This window comes from Plectropomus leopardus, chromosome 17 (assembly GCF_008729295.1).
Source record: "Plectropomus leopardus isolate mb chromosome 17, YSFRI_Pleo_2.0, whole genome shotgun sequence".
Taxonomy (NCBI): domain Eukaryota; kingdom Metazoa; phylum Chordata; class Actinopteri; order Perciformes; family Serranidae; genus Plectropomus; species Plectropomus leopardus.
Window position 1 is genome coordinate 25530811 of NC_056479.1, and position 15378 is coordinate 25546188.

Below are 15378 nucleotides of genomic sequence, written 5' to 3' on the forward strand. Positions count from 1 at the left end.
TCAACTCAGAAGATGTAGCAGGATCAAGGAAAAACTAATAAAACTATCTTGTACCTTGTACCTTATACGTAATAAAGCCCCTTTGCCTTATTAACTGGGAGTGCATGTTTTACTCGAGGGGCTGTCGCCGGGCGAAAATTACATAGAAACGCAAGGGGACACTTTTATGTTGTAGCTAGTAAGGGAACAAAAACAAGCATACTCTACATCATGGTGCAGGAAGACCAGAAATTTGAACTGTGGTCTATGTTTGATGAACGAAGTGAGTATAAAGTAGGAAGAGAACTTTGCATGACAATATTCATAACTTTGATTAATCAAAAATAATAAAAACATTTTATTCTTTCAGTTGGTGGACACAAACAGACTAAAGGAATAGAAACTATGAGGAATAGACAAAAATATGGACTTTATGACTACTTAAAATGACAGAAAGTCAGCACCTTTTTAGATATAGACATACAGACAGATAGATAGATAGATAGATAGACTTTATTGTCCACTTCAGTGGAAATTTGTGGCTTTGCTCAAACACAGCAAAGGAATATACAAACACATAAAACAATATACGATTAAATCTACAATATATGAGATACAATACTGCAAACAGGTAGGTAGGAGCAAAAAATTAATATTTAAAAGAGAGCACATCTGACAAAAAAGTAGTTCTCCCTAATACAATTATTCTGTGTTCATTGCCTGGCGTAGGGATTAAAGGACTTCCTATAAAGGTTACAAACAAAAGAAATGGGCAGGTATAAGTAGGGAAAGACTAATTGAGGGGAGTGAGAACAGGTGAGGATGAGGTGAGGTAGCTCCAGGACTACTGAGGGACAGGTGAAACTAATCAGTGCGGGTCAGACGATCAAAACTGGCTGAAAACACACGAGGACAGGAAGTAAAGTGTTGTAAAAAAAAGAAACAGGAAACAGTAACCATGAATGAATAATAGAAATAGAGGGAAAACATGGACCTCAGGAGGATATTGGGCAGATCACGACACAAACAACCAAAAATCGAGATGCTGACATAAATGCACATTTATCTAGAGATGAGCCGTTGCGTCATCCAACTGACTCTAATAGAGCACTCCAAATATGTAGCTTTTGGCCACTATTGAGGGGACTTTGTATCATCGTTACTTGGAACAATAAAACCACATCTTTGTAGACTGTTTTTTATCAAGCACATCTCAAGTACACCCTCGTTTCTCATCATGTTACCTTTTGTCTTTGTATCTTTTCTCCCTGGTCCTGTATCTTCCATTCATCTCTACATATTCTCTCTCCCTCTCTGCATGTCTCTATTTCTACCTCTCTTTGTCATCTCGTCTCTTTGTCTGTCGAACAGCTTTAGCACCCTATTGTCGCCTCCCTTTTCTTTTGGTGGGACGCATTCACTCCCGTCTCCGCATTCTCTTTTGGCCTACAGCATTATAGGCTACCCAAATAAAGAAAGGAAAACATAATTTGTATTCTGGACCACGTCTGTGATGTGAGAGAAAAGCAGAGACGGAGGGGGGAGAAAGAGGCAGTGAGGAGAGGAGGGGTTGTTAAAGTCACAGTTTGAAGTTGGTTAAATTCATTGGACATAAAGTCGGATGTCTGGAGGCATTCGCCCACATTGTTAACAGATTTGTTTCTTCCTAAGAGGGGAAGTTTGACCTTGAGAAACCACGCTGTCATCCACTTTATATCATAATTATCATTCTCACTTCTGCTGCATATTGTAATTAGGCATTCATGTTGTAAAGTATTATTCATCCATCTAATCTTATGCATCATCACACAAGTTGTCAGTATATTGACACAACTTGACTGCACTGCGCTTGGTGGTTCTTTAGGATTGTCCAAATATAGACTGTGTATCCTCACAGTTGGATAATGATGCGTTTAGCCGAGTACGTGGGATGGCGATCCAACTCAAGGGCTCATCAATACACTTTTCTCAGCGCTGGTGGCATGTTGTGTGTACAAGCATTTGAATCTGCATTCGCGTGAGTGAGCAACGCTGGCCGGCACGCATGAGTGTGCACAGGGATGCCGATTTCTGCCAGTATCTGTGTGTTGCCCTGTGTTCCTAACCCCGGCAGTGATGCCTGGTCAGCAGCAGCAGCTGACACCCTCTTGTCACTGACAGCAACTCCTGCAGTGGTCAGAGACAGAGAGATGAAGGGGGGGTGGAGCTCCATTGACCTTGCAGCAGAAAACCGTAACAGCTACAGCAGTAGTAGCACACTCTCGACTGCTCAGACACAAAGACGCTCGGTCCAAGAGCGGCTTACACATCCACACGCACTCTCCCTCTCAGCGTCTCATGTTCGTTCTGACACTCGGCCCACACTCTAGTGCTTAGGACTCGCCTCGGGGCTGTTTGCCGGGGCCAGCCTTCCCACAAAACGAGAGATAGAGAGCAGGATGGAATATGGGTGGAGGGCAGGGAGCTGAGGATGAAACATGCACAGTCACATAAAGGAAAGAAATGTGCAATCACTCATGAAGCCACCAAAGACAGAGACAGTGTAACCGAGATATATCTTCATGGGAGGACGTGAAAAGGGACACACAGAGTCCTGCACACTTCTGTGACGGTATGCAGTTAGTAGTGGATCTTCCTAAACGAACACAGGTGCCTTGGGTGGCACTTTTTTTTTTCCCTAATTCTCAAAACTCTAATGTAGTCGAGAAATGTTTCGAAGATCTAATGCTAATGGTTGGTCTGTCATCTATGGTCCTGGCAATGCAGATCTCCTTAATGTGTTCATCAGTGAGTGATCATCACAGTCTGAACATGCTCGAGGATGATGGGTATGTTGGAGTGGAGTGTATGTGGAGAATATTGAAGTAAGAGAAAATCAAAAGTCAAAGACATCAGGGGGCATAGTACAAAACTAGAATCATCTCCTTGTGGTTTTAGGCCTCTGCCAACCAGTGATGTTGCAGTAGCAGTTTACAGCCATGCCTGCCCAGTCTCATATTTAGAAGCACAAAAGATCTATACAATCAGCACAAGGTCAAGAGGAGCACCCAAAATGAGTTTCACCAATGCAGTATTGGACCTACTGTCCCCCGTTCTGTTCCTAAGTTTGAGTGCCGAATAACGGCAAGAAAGTGTATACTTGAGTCCAACTGGACATTTGTGCCAAATTTGAGGAAATTTCCTCAAGGCCTTCTTTAGATATTGTATTTTACAAGAATGATACAGACACAAGGTCACAGTGACATTTTGACCTTTAACCACCAAATTCTCATTACTGAGTCCAAGTGGACATAAAAATTAAAGAAATTCCATTAAGGCGTTCTTGAGATATCGAATTCACAAGAATAAGATGGGCACAAGGTCACAGTGACCTTGACCTTTTACCACCAAATTTTAATCAGTTCAACACTGAGTCCATGTGGATCTTTGTGCCAACTTGAACCAAAATCCCTCCTGCATCTTTGAGATATTGCATTCATGGTAAGCATAAAAAAAACAAAAGAAGAAGATGAAATTCGCCCTGAGAAGCTTATCTCAGATGCCATTGTATGTTTGTAAAAATGTCTCACCTCCATGAGCATATAGCTTCAATACATGCAAGATAATGTCTGTTTGCACTTCCACAGAAAAGCACACATGCACCCTCCAACCACCGTGACAAATGTCTTCGCTGCATAGAAGTGCAATATGAAAGCGTGGTCTGTCTCCAACCTTACGCCTCTTACTGATTTTAACGCAGGCCTCAGCCCGCAGCCACCAGATTGAAGATGACACAGAAGTGAATGGGTCTCATGAAGGAGTGCAATATGGGATAAACATTGTAATTGAGTGTCGCTCCTGCTGCTGGCTTCTGTTTATCCTGCTGGATCAGATCACCGATATGAATTCTGAATGAGAACATCACAGTATTTAAACCCTTGAGGTATATTTTATTGCCTTCAACCCAGAGAGAAATACTACTCAAGCTCAATCATTTTCTTTGTTGCATTTCACAGAGGTGTACAGGCTTAGTGTGATATACTGATCTGTGAGAGTGAGACTAAATGTTTATACTTTTAACTCCACAGAAAAGGTTTGTTATCACAATGCATTTTGTGAACACTCAGGTGTCTAAAAACAAGTTAAATTCTGAACAGTAATGGCAGATTCTGCCACTAGCAACGACAACTACTTTGTAGAGTGGGCCTTTTCGAATAAAAGCACTTTAGATGGCTGTTGCTGAAAAGATGTTATTCATAAATATTATGATAGTCAAAAATGGGGTCTGTTTTCCTACAAAAAATAAGAAATAATGTCAAACATACTATGTCAGACTTCTATCAGACTGATAGAAAAAGGAACTTTGATTTTACACATTAAGGGTGTTTTTCTGTATGGTATTTGATTCCAGCCCGTTCTCACTCCGAACTTGTCAAATATGTCCACTCTGTCAGTACTTTTGGTGTACGATATGTTATTATATGCCAGGGGATGGCCGGATGGCACTAATCGCATCCACATGCAATGTGCACAGGCGGCATCACTTAAGAACGTGTCCGGACAAAACCGGTCACATGCACATTAAACACTGAAAGACGGCGTCAGGTAAAACGCTGCTGGTAACCATGTAAATAAAGAGGCGGGAGTGCACTTATAGAGCTGGAGGTGGATGGATCCCAAAAACCACCAACTTTCATGCGGGAGTCTGAAGTTTGCTTCCCATGTGGATGTGTGTTCGGGGTTTTTTTTCTACACCTTACCATGTGCCTCTTATACCTAAACCTTACCATCTGTGACTTTGTTGCCTAATTCTAACCATTGTGGTGCATTCCTACATTTCAAATGAATCCTCAGTGTTACAAATAAAAACATTCAGCTAAATTCCACACATTTTCATTTTGGTGCTGAAAACGTAAAAATACTTTGGGTCGGGTTATAGGAGTGCAATGTGAAGTAGTTTAGTATCTGTTATTGTCTTGCAGTTATGGCATATGCAGAAGTATTTTATTCAGTTTATAACATGTTCCTTGCATGATCACCCTTTGCCTGCCCACACCGTTATCCCCGTCCATCCCACAGCGATTCTGTGTACAAGAGAGAGAATGAGAAAAACAGGCGGCAACTTTTGATAGCAAACATTTGTTTTGGATTCGGGTCAGCTTCAGGTCAGATGTGTGCTCAAAGCTTTGGGCCAAAGCCCAGACCAGGCTCACTGGATCGGGCTGTAGCGTCAGAATGTTCTGGCCCTCGCTCTGTTGGGAATGTTTCAGCATAAAGCCGAGTATAGCAGGCGATAATGTACACCAGGGAGGAGAGAGTATGGGTGATGGGATAAGGACTGCGGATTAAATTAAATGTAGAGTCAGGGAATTGGAAAATAAAGGTCAGACGAAAGGGGAATACAGGAATCGGAGGAAGCGATAAATGGAAGGAAAACTTCCCCTGGCCTTTGTTCCTGAGGGGCGGGAGGCGTCCTGGGATATGACACTCAAGAAGGATTGATGGATATTGTTCACAACGATTGCTGCTTTCCAAGGCCACAGCCACGGCTCGTCTCGCCTAATCTCTGCTATTGAGATGAGCTGTCATTCACTTCACGGGTTGATAATGCAATTCCATCTGACCATTGACAGTCCGTTGCTTTACATTAGCTTGAGCTGTTTCAAGATAACTCTGCTTTGCATACAGGGCGCCGGGACTGTGCGACACTTTTCCTTTTCCCACCTGCTCTCTTGTGTTGCGCTGGGAGCAAAGAACTTTCCGCTCACTTTGAATAATTCAACTTTGAAAACATGAGATGTGGAACAGGAACAGGGAACAGGTAAAGGATTGAAAGTGGTGCTCCATTTTCAAAAAGTCCTTTTTTGGTTATGCACTTTGAAGAACACAACTTAAGATTAACAGCTGGGAAAAGGAGGCAGCTATATTATATAGAGATTTTTATTTTACTATAAATTGAGGTAAAATATTCACGTAGCCTTCATTAAGTGTTGGAACTTTATTTTAAGATTGTGAATCTTTAATTTGGGTTGGGGGGTTATACATTTTCTTGCTAAGTGTTAAATAAGAAGATTGATAAAGTGGTATCAATTTGTATTTCTACAAACTGCTGCTGTGAAAAAAAAATGTAACTCATGAGGAGATCTGCCCATGCTGCATTCAAGGACCTGTACAAACCTCTGAATATAGAGAGGGGACACAGCATAATACAAGGGGACACACACAAAACATAAATCAATTGACACCACATGAAGTAAGAGTTATATTCTCCAACTCTTAGCATATCATCCGAAATAAATCAAACCTATCTTGTTTCTGTTTGAATGTAAATGTAAGGTTACGAGCAAATATGACCCATATCTGCATATCTTTCTCTCAAGTGACAGATCTGATCTTGTCAGAGCTGTATCAACAAAGATAACTAATTTCTGATCATATCTCTCTCTCACTCAAAGCCATTACAAAAAGCTACCTCAGAAAGCTAAAAAGTACTTTGTCTGATCAAGATCCTATCATGTAGCAAATGTGCAACGTGTATTAATAAGTTGCATATGTTTCTTAATATTCAGTGATATTCATGTGGATGATGGGTGGACTGTTTTATGTTTTAAGTGTAGATCGTAGTGTAAGTAGTGTGCCCTAATTAGCTCCCTAGTAGTATTTTAAATGTAATTCAGCCTTAATGTGATAAAATTAGCTGAAAGTTACCTTAAAGTAAGAACCAATAAAATAACGGAGTTCGTTATTCATTGCTGATGTTGCAAAAATTGCCATTTGTTGCACGAGTATACTTTTAACCTAAGGATTGACGCATTGCTTTAAAAAACGGTGTGACTCTATATATACCGTGACTTTGCTCCCCAAAGACGGAGGCTTTAAGTGGCTTTGATAAAATAGGTCACATCATCATCCTATTTAATTTATCTATTCTAAAAAAAAGGATCAAGCTCTAAAATAAGAAACGTCTCGATCCATTTTTTACTCACTCTGTCCCAGCTGACCGCATGTTCGTTAATGATCTCATTTAAGAGGTCACGGGTTTTCTAATTGGAAGCGGCTTGACTCTTGTTGGACCGGGATGACCTCTTTGACAGTCTAAAGTTGGTGTCGACTTTTTGACCTCGTTAAAAATACTTTCGCCTCTGTCATCGCTGTCCTTAGAAATAACACCCAACCCTTCAAATAGCTCAACCAACCTTTTGGACCCGAGTTCTCCCTCAAGAAAAAGAAGCACTTTGCCTGAACAACGTTTGACAAAAGGAGTAAAAGAGCACAAATGAGCTGCAGCACAGAAGACCCTGGAACCAAAGCGTTTAAAGTAATGCTGGCATTGAAATTTAACCACCATTGGACAGCATAACACCTGAAACCTTTCCATTCGCTGTGTACAACACCTTCACATGACCTCACAAAGTCCAGCTGAGCACTGGCAGAACACCGTGCACCGCTCCAATCCCATCACTTATTCAAATATTAGCTAAACCGCAGCATCTGATGTTTCAATAGATGCTGTGCACTTCACGCTCATAATTCCTTATTAGCAGGTGGCTCGGTTCCAGTGCCGCTGCCACCTACACAAACAATGACTTGTGCGCAGCTTTGCACCATTGTCTGCAGGCACATACACACACACACACACGCTAATAAGCCCCGAACTGGTTGCATTGAGCACGTTTTTCACTGATCATCCTGCATATCAGCGAGACCATCCTCCAGATGCCAGCCGCCTCGCACAACATCTGTCCTTGACCTTGGCGATGAAGACTCACCAGTGACGAGACTGTCTGCCTATCACAGCCTCCTGTCTGAGCCCATTATGATATCATTTTTTTATGTGTGTGTGGGGATGTGATTGGATGGCTGGTGGGAGAAATTCATGTTATCTGTGACCTGCTCTGCATCAGTGCACCGTTTGTCTGTGTGTGCACCTGTATAAGCCTATTTGTATCAGTTTGCATCTGTAGGACAAGGTCCAGTGACCCGTGCTGCTACGGTATATCATAACTAGTGTGTGGTGACTTTGCATGCAGGCCGATAAGCAAATGCAGCATAAAGTATACTGCATGCATGCTTGACACTGAGTGTTTCTGATTTCTTTTTTTAAACCTGTTCCCTCAGCAAAAAAAAACATCTTCTTCACTCTCTTTAATCTAACCTGTTCTTTAATTAATGCCTTTTAACAAGGGCCCTGAACACCAGGTTAATTGTGCTTTTCATGACAAAATCAGCCCAAATGCAAATTGTCTCTGAGAGACCTCTGCGCCGTGGCTGAACGGTGTTTTAATTATCCAGACAAACCCTTAAGTGGAGGAGAAACTGTAGTGGCCATATGCTCAGCAGTCACAACTTATCTCATAGTTGCATATCAGCTCACAGGTGGTGGGGACGCACAGAGAAAGATGACAGCAGATTTAAACGACAGTGAAAAGAGGGGAAATAGGAAATGGAAAGTAGGGAGGGGAGAAAAAGGAAAAATAAAGGTCAAGGTGAACTAGAAACACAACTTTGCGGTTGTATGCTGCCCTGAAACAGTCAGGTTGCATTTACATCCATGTCTGTGAAAACATCTCCCCCTCGGCAGCACAGAAGATCTATACAATCAGCACCGTTTCAAAGTGGAAACCGGAGATTAGCGTCACCAGTTCAGTATCTGATCAAATGTCTCCGCTTCTGTTCCTGAGATATGACACTGAGTAATGACCAAAAAAGTGTGTTTTTGCAGAACGTTATGATGTCACAGTGAACTTTCGACTTCTAAGTGATGGAATCACTTCATCATTATATTCTATAAGACATTTGTGTGAAATTTTGTCATAATTTACATATGAATTCTTGAGCATGCATGTGAGATCACTGTGACCTTTGTCCACTGAAATCTAGTGACTTCTTCGCTGAGTCAAAGTGAACATCCGTGCCAAATTTGAATAAACTCCCTCAAGATGTTCTCAAGGTAAAATCTCACAAGAATAAGACAGACAAGCTCACAGTGACCTCTACCTCTCACCTATGACCACCTAAATATAATCAGTTCATGGTTGAGTCCAAGTGGACATTTGTCCTAAATTTGAAGAAATTCCCTTAGGGTGTTCTTAAAATACCACGTTCATGAGAATGAGGTGGATCCAAGGTCACAATGACCATGACCTTTGACCAACAAAATCTAATCAGTTCATCCTTGAGCCACAGCGGACATTTATGCCAAATATAAAGAAACATCCTCAAGTGGTTCTTGGGATATTGCATTTACAAGAATGAGACAGAGAAGGTCACAGTGACCTTGGACTTTGAACTATGATCACCAAAATGTACTCATGGCATTGTTGAGTCCAGGTGGATTTTTGTGCTAAATTTGAAGACATGACCTTGAGGCATTCCTGAGATATCTTGTTCATGAGAGTGAGATGTACATATGTAAAAATAGACCGACAACCCAAAAACATAACGCCTCCGGCCCCGGTTACTGCCGGCACAGAGGCATAAAAACTAAGATCAAAAGAAGCGCACAGAGAAAGCAATTTCCCAGCGTGCACCATGCTTACCTCTGACTTCTCACAATTAACTGATACTCTCTTACCTACGATAACAAGCCCACACAAACAACCACCCCTCTATCTTTCCCAGTAAAACGACATTTCCCTAACCAGTCTACCCACTGGCAGGCTTCCATCTTACTCACTCACATTCACCGTTATGTCTCCACACAACAATGAACAGCAGAGGAGAAAAAAAAAACAACCAGAGGGCAATTGGCAATGTGGGACAAAGGATAGGCTCCCTGAGAATACACAGGAATACACACAAAGGTACTGTATACACACACACACACACACACACACACACACGCACACACGCTGACGCATAATCATCACCAGAATTGCTCGTGATGTTTTTTTCATTATGTGTGGTCTGGACAATGCAGCCATGTGACAGATAATGAAAGCATTTCTATGGACAGTCTGAAAATACATGTTGCTGTGTGTGTGCGTTTCTGTTCCTATGTGTATTTTTAGCCACACTAGTCATGTGCCACTTTGGTCCTGATTGAAATATTTCAACAACTATTGGATGGATTGCCATGATGTTTGATAATTGTATAAGACATTGTAAGCATTGTATGAACGCAGGGCTGTTCCAAAGTTATTCAAAACTCTCTCTTTCCGTTGCCCAACGTTCACTCTGTCATCATGCATTAATTGTTTTTCTTTCATTTTCGGTTTGAATTGCGCTCTTTTAATTCCATCATCTCCTTGTCTTCTCTCTCTGACTCAAGATTAATGCTTATTTTAATGACCCAACTTTCAATATTTGCATAACAAAAGTGGAAAGAAATTCCCATTTTCTTTTGCCAATTTCCTAAAATTCAGTTAAAATATAAGCTAATTTGGATGGAAATCCCACTATATTGAGTATGATAGTGCTTTTGTTAGACACTAATCTAAGGATGCTGAGTTACAGTCTCACAGACAAAGCATGTCTGCAGATTTTTAGTCTTTACATTAGTGCCATTTGAATTATTCTGACATTAAACCAGTTGAGATTTAAATGACCCTACATCATACCCAATTATATTTTAAAGGACTACTCACACTATTAGATAGATTTTTAATTTGCAGCAACATGAGGGCAGATATGTGCATGTCCTCTTAATGACAATCATTAAGTATAAAGATTCAGTCACACATTTAGCACAACCATTAAAGCAAGCCTTCTCTGGTCCATTCACCTCATAATAGACAAAATCATGAGCCAAAGACAGACAAAAAGAAAGACAAAAAAACATATTATCCTTTATGTATAATGTCAAAGAAATACACATTACAGGCTGACACTATAGGAAAAATGACTGTTTGCACCTCGTTTTTCACATGACGATATCCGTTTAGTTCAACATGTGCTAACTGCCCCTGAACTGAACACAACATGGATATACAAGAGTGGATCCCATGTCAGTGTGAAGGACTGTGTCTGGATCTATGTACCATGACATGAAGAGAATGGCACACACACACACACGCACACACGCACACACACACACACACACACTTTTTTTCCATCTTATCCGACAGGCCACAAGAGCCACCTCAAACCAGCATTTAGCAGCACTTACAGCTCCTGCAGTTAATCAGAGCACTTAATAGGAGCAACCAGACCACATATTGTTAATGGACATACATACACACGTATAAACTCCCTGACTGAAGTCCCTGTCCGCCTGTTACGGTGGCTAAATACCTTTCCCAGTCCACCTGTCCCAATCCCACTGACACCACCTGAAATTTCTCTTACATTAGTTCTCCACGCTTCCTTAAACACACCAGCATCAGTACCACACAGCTCCACACACACACACACACACACACACACACACACACACACACACACACTTCCAACAGTCTTTCCACCTGTCTCTCTTCTTACCCAGCACATACACAGCACATCACACAAATGTCTCGTACCCGCACTGTGAGGTCTCCTCCCCAAAGAGCATTATATCACACCTGGGTATTTTACACTCCGCAGAGCGCCACCCTCGTTAAATCGCTGATTTCCTGTGAAATCAGGAGAGGATATGCTACCATGCATCACGCCTGACTTTTATATCTAATGGAGAAGTGGTGATAAAGTTTATGGGGACCTATGATGTGTGAGAGAGACTGGCAGGAGAAAGGTCCAGAGAAGTGTGTGGATGGCTAAAGTATAGGCTGTATTTAATCTATAGTGCTTGGGGGAAAGAAAGGGATTTTTTTTAACAATAATGGCTACTTTATTTTATGCTCTTCTCTGTAGAGAGGCTTATTAAAATACTTGTCTCTCTCCTACTATTATTAGTACTATTTCAATGTGTCCAAAATGTACACGGTGCACCTCAAGGATAAATTCTGGGTCCTACTGTTTTTTCTTTTCACATGCTTCCCATGGACAATATATTGTTTGTGTATATGCAGATGATATATAACTGTATATTCCTATCAACCCTGCTGAAGTTTGGCTGCCCAAACTTATTTTTTTTGGGGGGGGGGGACTTTTGACAAGACAGCTGTAGCCAGAAAGGGGTTGAGAGAGAGGGGATGACATGCAGCAAAGGGCTGAGGTTGGAATCAAACCTGCGGCTGCTGTGGCATGAACATAGCCTTTCTACATGGGGTGCCTGCTCTACCATGTGAGCCACTGGGCATCCCATAATGTTCTTCATCTTAACAAGGACAAGGCTGAGTCAACAGTCTCCTCACCCAGCATTAATCAAACCATTTCTGCCAGCCCTCAATGCAGATAAAGTTATTCGTCCTCTCTGGATTATTGTAACTTGCAGTAAAAACGTCATAAATTATCTTCAATTGGCTGAAAATGCAGCTGCACAGATTTGACTATGATGACTACGAGAACAAAACTGCTTTACCCCAAATCCCCTCGCTGGCATCCCACTGCTTCCAGGACAATTAGAAATTCTATTATTGAGTTATAAGGAAAAAAACAGATTGGCTCCAAGCAATATCTCTGACCTACTATAACCATTCATACAAGCTCTTCTAGCTAGCTTTTGATTTCAAACTAAGGGAATGCATTTTCTGCCATCGCACCTAAACTGTGAAATGAATTACTGCTCACAATCTCCATTTTGTTTTAAAAATGCTCTTTTTTGAAAGCGGCTTTTAACTGCCTTACATGATACCCCCAGGGCTATATTAAACCATTTCATATATTTTCTTTAAATCTATCCGGTCTTACTCTACCATTTTGGTCGAGAATGAAACTATAGGATGGATTACAATGAAATGTTGTAAAGACGTTCATTGTCTCCAGGCTCTATCTGAAACCCCTGGGTTTTTGGGGTTTTTTGCACATCTGTGCTGTCCTCTAGCACCAACTTCAGGTCAAAGTTTTCTGTTACTCATGAATACAACTCAACATCTGCTTCCATCGACGTCCTAAACATTTTGTCAAATATCAGTCTTTTTTTCTCATCTGTCTTTCTCTCTCTACATTGCGACCTGAGAAGGTATTTGAACTTATCTCGTCCCTCTCCCACATTAAAACTCTCCCTCCTTCATCACCTCTCTGCCCTTCAAGACTATCGCACCAACAGCTCCCGCCCGCCCTTCCCCAAACAAATGTCACTTTCTAATTGGCCTGGCTTGGCGAGGCAGGAGAGCATCGCCGTTTGGACAGCTGTTAATCTAAGAGGTTGGCAGTGGCAGAGGGATTGTGCCAGTGACGGTGGCGGGGAGAGGGATGACAATCTGGAACAGCACTGAGAATGACGCAATGAGGCAGAAAGACTTAAAAGACGGAAAAAAAAGAAGTTTGAGTCTGGTGCAAAATCACTCACGCCACGGTCTGTCCACACATCTGTCATTGTGACGTTATGTTGTGCCAACGAAAAAAAAAGAACCACAAATTAAAATGCAGTGTCACTTCACATCTCTCACCTTCTGTGCATCCTGTGTAGTATGGACTATTAACGTACGAGCGCAAACCCTGCAGTTTCATTCAAGCATCTGCTCCGAAGCCTCAGCATCACCCACACGGGGATGTAATGGGTTTTCTCCCCCCTCTTCTCTTTCTTTCACACACATACACACACAATGAAGCACACACAGACACACAGCGCTCGGGGAACCAATCACCATCGCCTGTTTTCAGGTCCTGTTTGTGAATGGGATTTTTTACGGGAGAGGAGGAGGCAGGCAGCGCTGCATTTGTAGGCATGCAGCTGCCACACCGGAGAAACATCCCATTTTTGAATTATTTCTCTCACTCTCTGCTGGCTGCTGCCTAATCCATTTTTGATGTTTCTGTTTTTTGTTTTTTTTTTCTCACGCCCTCATTTCCATTTTTGGTTTTCTTTGCATCTTCTTGAACTCTTTGTGACTCTGTCTTTTTTGATGCAGCAGTCGATTGTGACTGCTGCATCAAAATAGCCTCTTTTCCCCATGCTTTTCTTTCACTTTTCCTCTGACACACCATCATCATCATCATCATCATCATCACCATCATCATCATCATCATCACCATCATCATCATCATCATCGCCTCTTTTACATCTTTTTCACTCTCATGTCATGTCACTCTCATATACTGCAGAACAGCTTCTCCACAAACCTTATTGTCTTCTTTTCGTTCAGTCTGCCTCCTAAAGCAGCAGTTGATGCATGTAAGGTTAATGACACACACACACACACACACACACACACACACACACACACACAGACATGCTGTAGACACTTACCTCTAGTGACAGGGTCTTCGTCCCGGGTGTTTCTGAATCCTCAGTAGTTGGAGGAAGAGCGGCGAGCCTGTGAGCTTCCGGCGGCTGGAGAGAAGTGGAGGACAGAAAGAGACAGAAAGAGAGCGAGAAAGAGAGATAAAAGACAGGAGACAGCAGAGAGTGAGAGGTATAAAGAGACAGAGAGAGAGAGAGAAAGTGGACGAGAGCAAGCAGGCTGTGCGATCCAAGAAGAGGAGGAGGAAGAGGAGGAGAAGGAGGAGGAGGGTGCTCCGGCTGGCTGGAGGTGAGATGAAGGGGAGAAAGAGAGAGGGAGGGAGAGATAAAGGAAGAGGGAGGGAGAGAGTGAGGGTGCGCTGGATTGGGATAGGAGGGGATGGTGTGATGTTGGAGAGGAGGAGGAGGAGGGATTGCAGGGAATGGAGCGAGAGGAAAGTTGGACAGAGGAGGGAGGAAGGATGCAGAGACAGAGGAACATGGGAAAAAAGGTGATTTATTGGGAATAAGTGAAATCATCAGACTTTAAAACTCTCTCTTTACTCCGTTACCACTGTAACCTTTCACAGCCACCAAAAGTACAACTCATGTGGAGCGTCACATGCCGCCCGTCCCCTGAAGACAATCAATTTCAGAGTGGAGAAAATGCCCTTCGATCCATTAAATCACACTGTAATCCAATCCTGTGTTGGTGTGTTGCAGTACGGATACTGCAATTAACTTTGGAGCAATAACTTACAGGAGCCGGCAGACAAAGAGCTGGAAGAGAAAAAAAACAGAGCTGGAGAGGCACGAGAAGGTGAAGGAAGAGGAGCTTTGGACCAAAATGGACCCGGGGTGTTTTGAGGTATGCTAAGAAAAGGATGCAGTGATAATGACAGAGGGCATTAGACGGGACATGTGGAGAGTGGAGGAAGAGGAGCAGATTTAGCCTCTGGCTAAATGCACTCTGGGATGAAAGAAGAGAAGAAGAGAGGGGAAAAGGGAAAGAAAGAAAAGGTGGTTGAATGGAGGATGATGATATTGTGAAAATCCACTCATCTGTCATTTGCCTTTCAGAGAGTTTAGGGATGTGGATGGTGAATGTAACCTGGAGTCATGGATGGATTATGAAAGCACAGACCCCCGGCACAGACAAGTAACAGGCCCCCATCCCTCCCACACAAGACTCATCTTGTATTTGTAGTTAATTTTGGTCA

At 42.3% G+C, this 15378-nt stretch overlaps 1 protein-coding gene across 1 annotated transcript in view; it reads right to left on the reverse strand.

Moving 5' to 3' along the window:
- Positions 1 to 14457, reverse strand: part of pvalb6 (parvalbumin 6) — a 57105-nt gene extending 42648 nt beyond the window's left edge. Inside the window, exon 1 of the mRNA XM_042504710.1 lies at positions 14186 to 14457. The gene's annotated coding sequence lies outside the window, so the exon portion shown is untranslated. The remainder of the gene's footprint in view (positions 1 to 14185) is intronic.
- Positions 14458 to 15378: the final 921 nt, after the last annotated feature.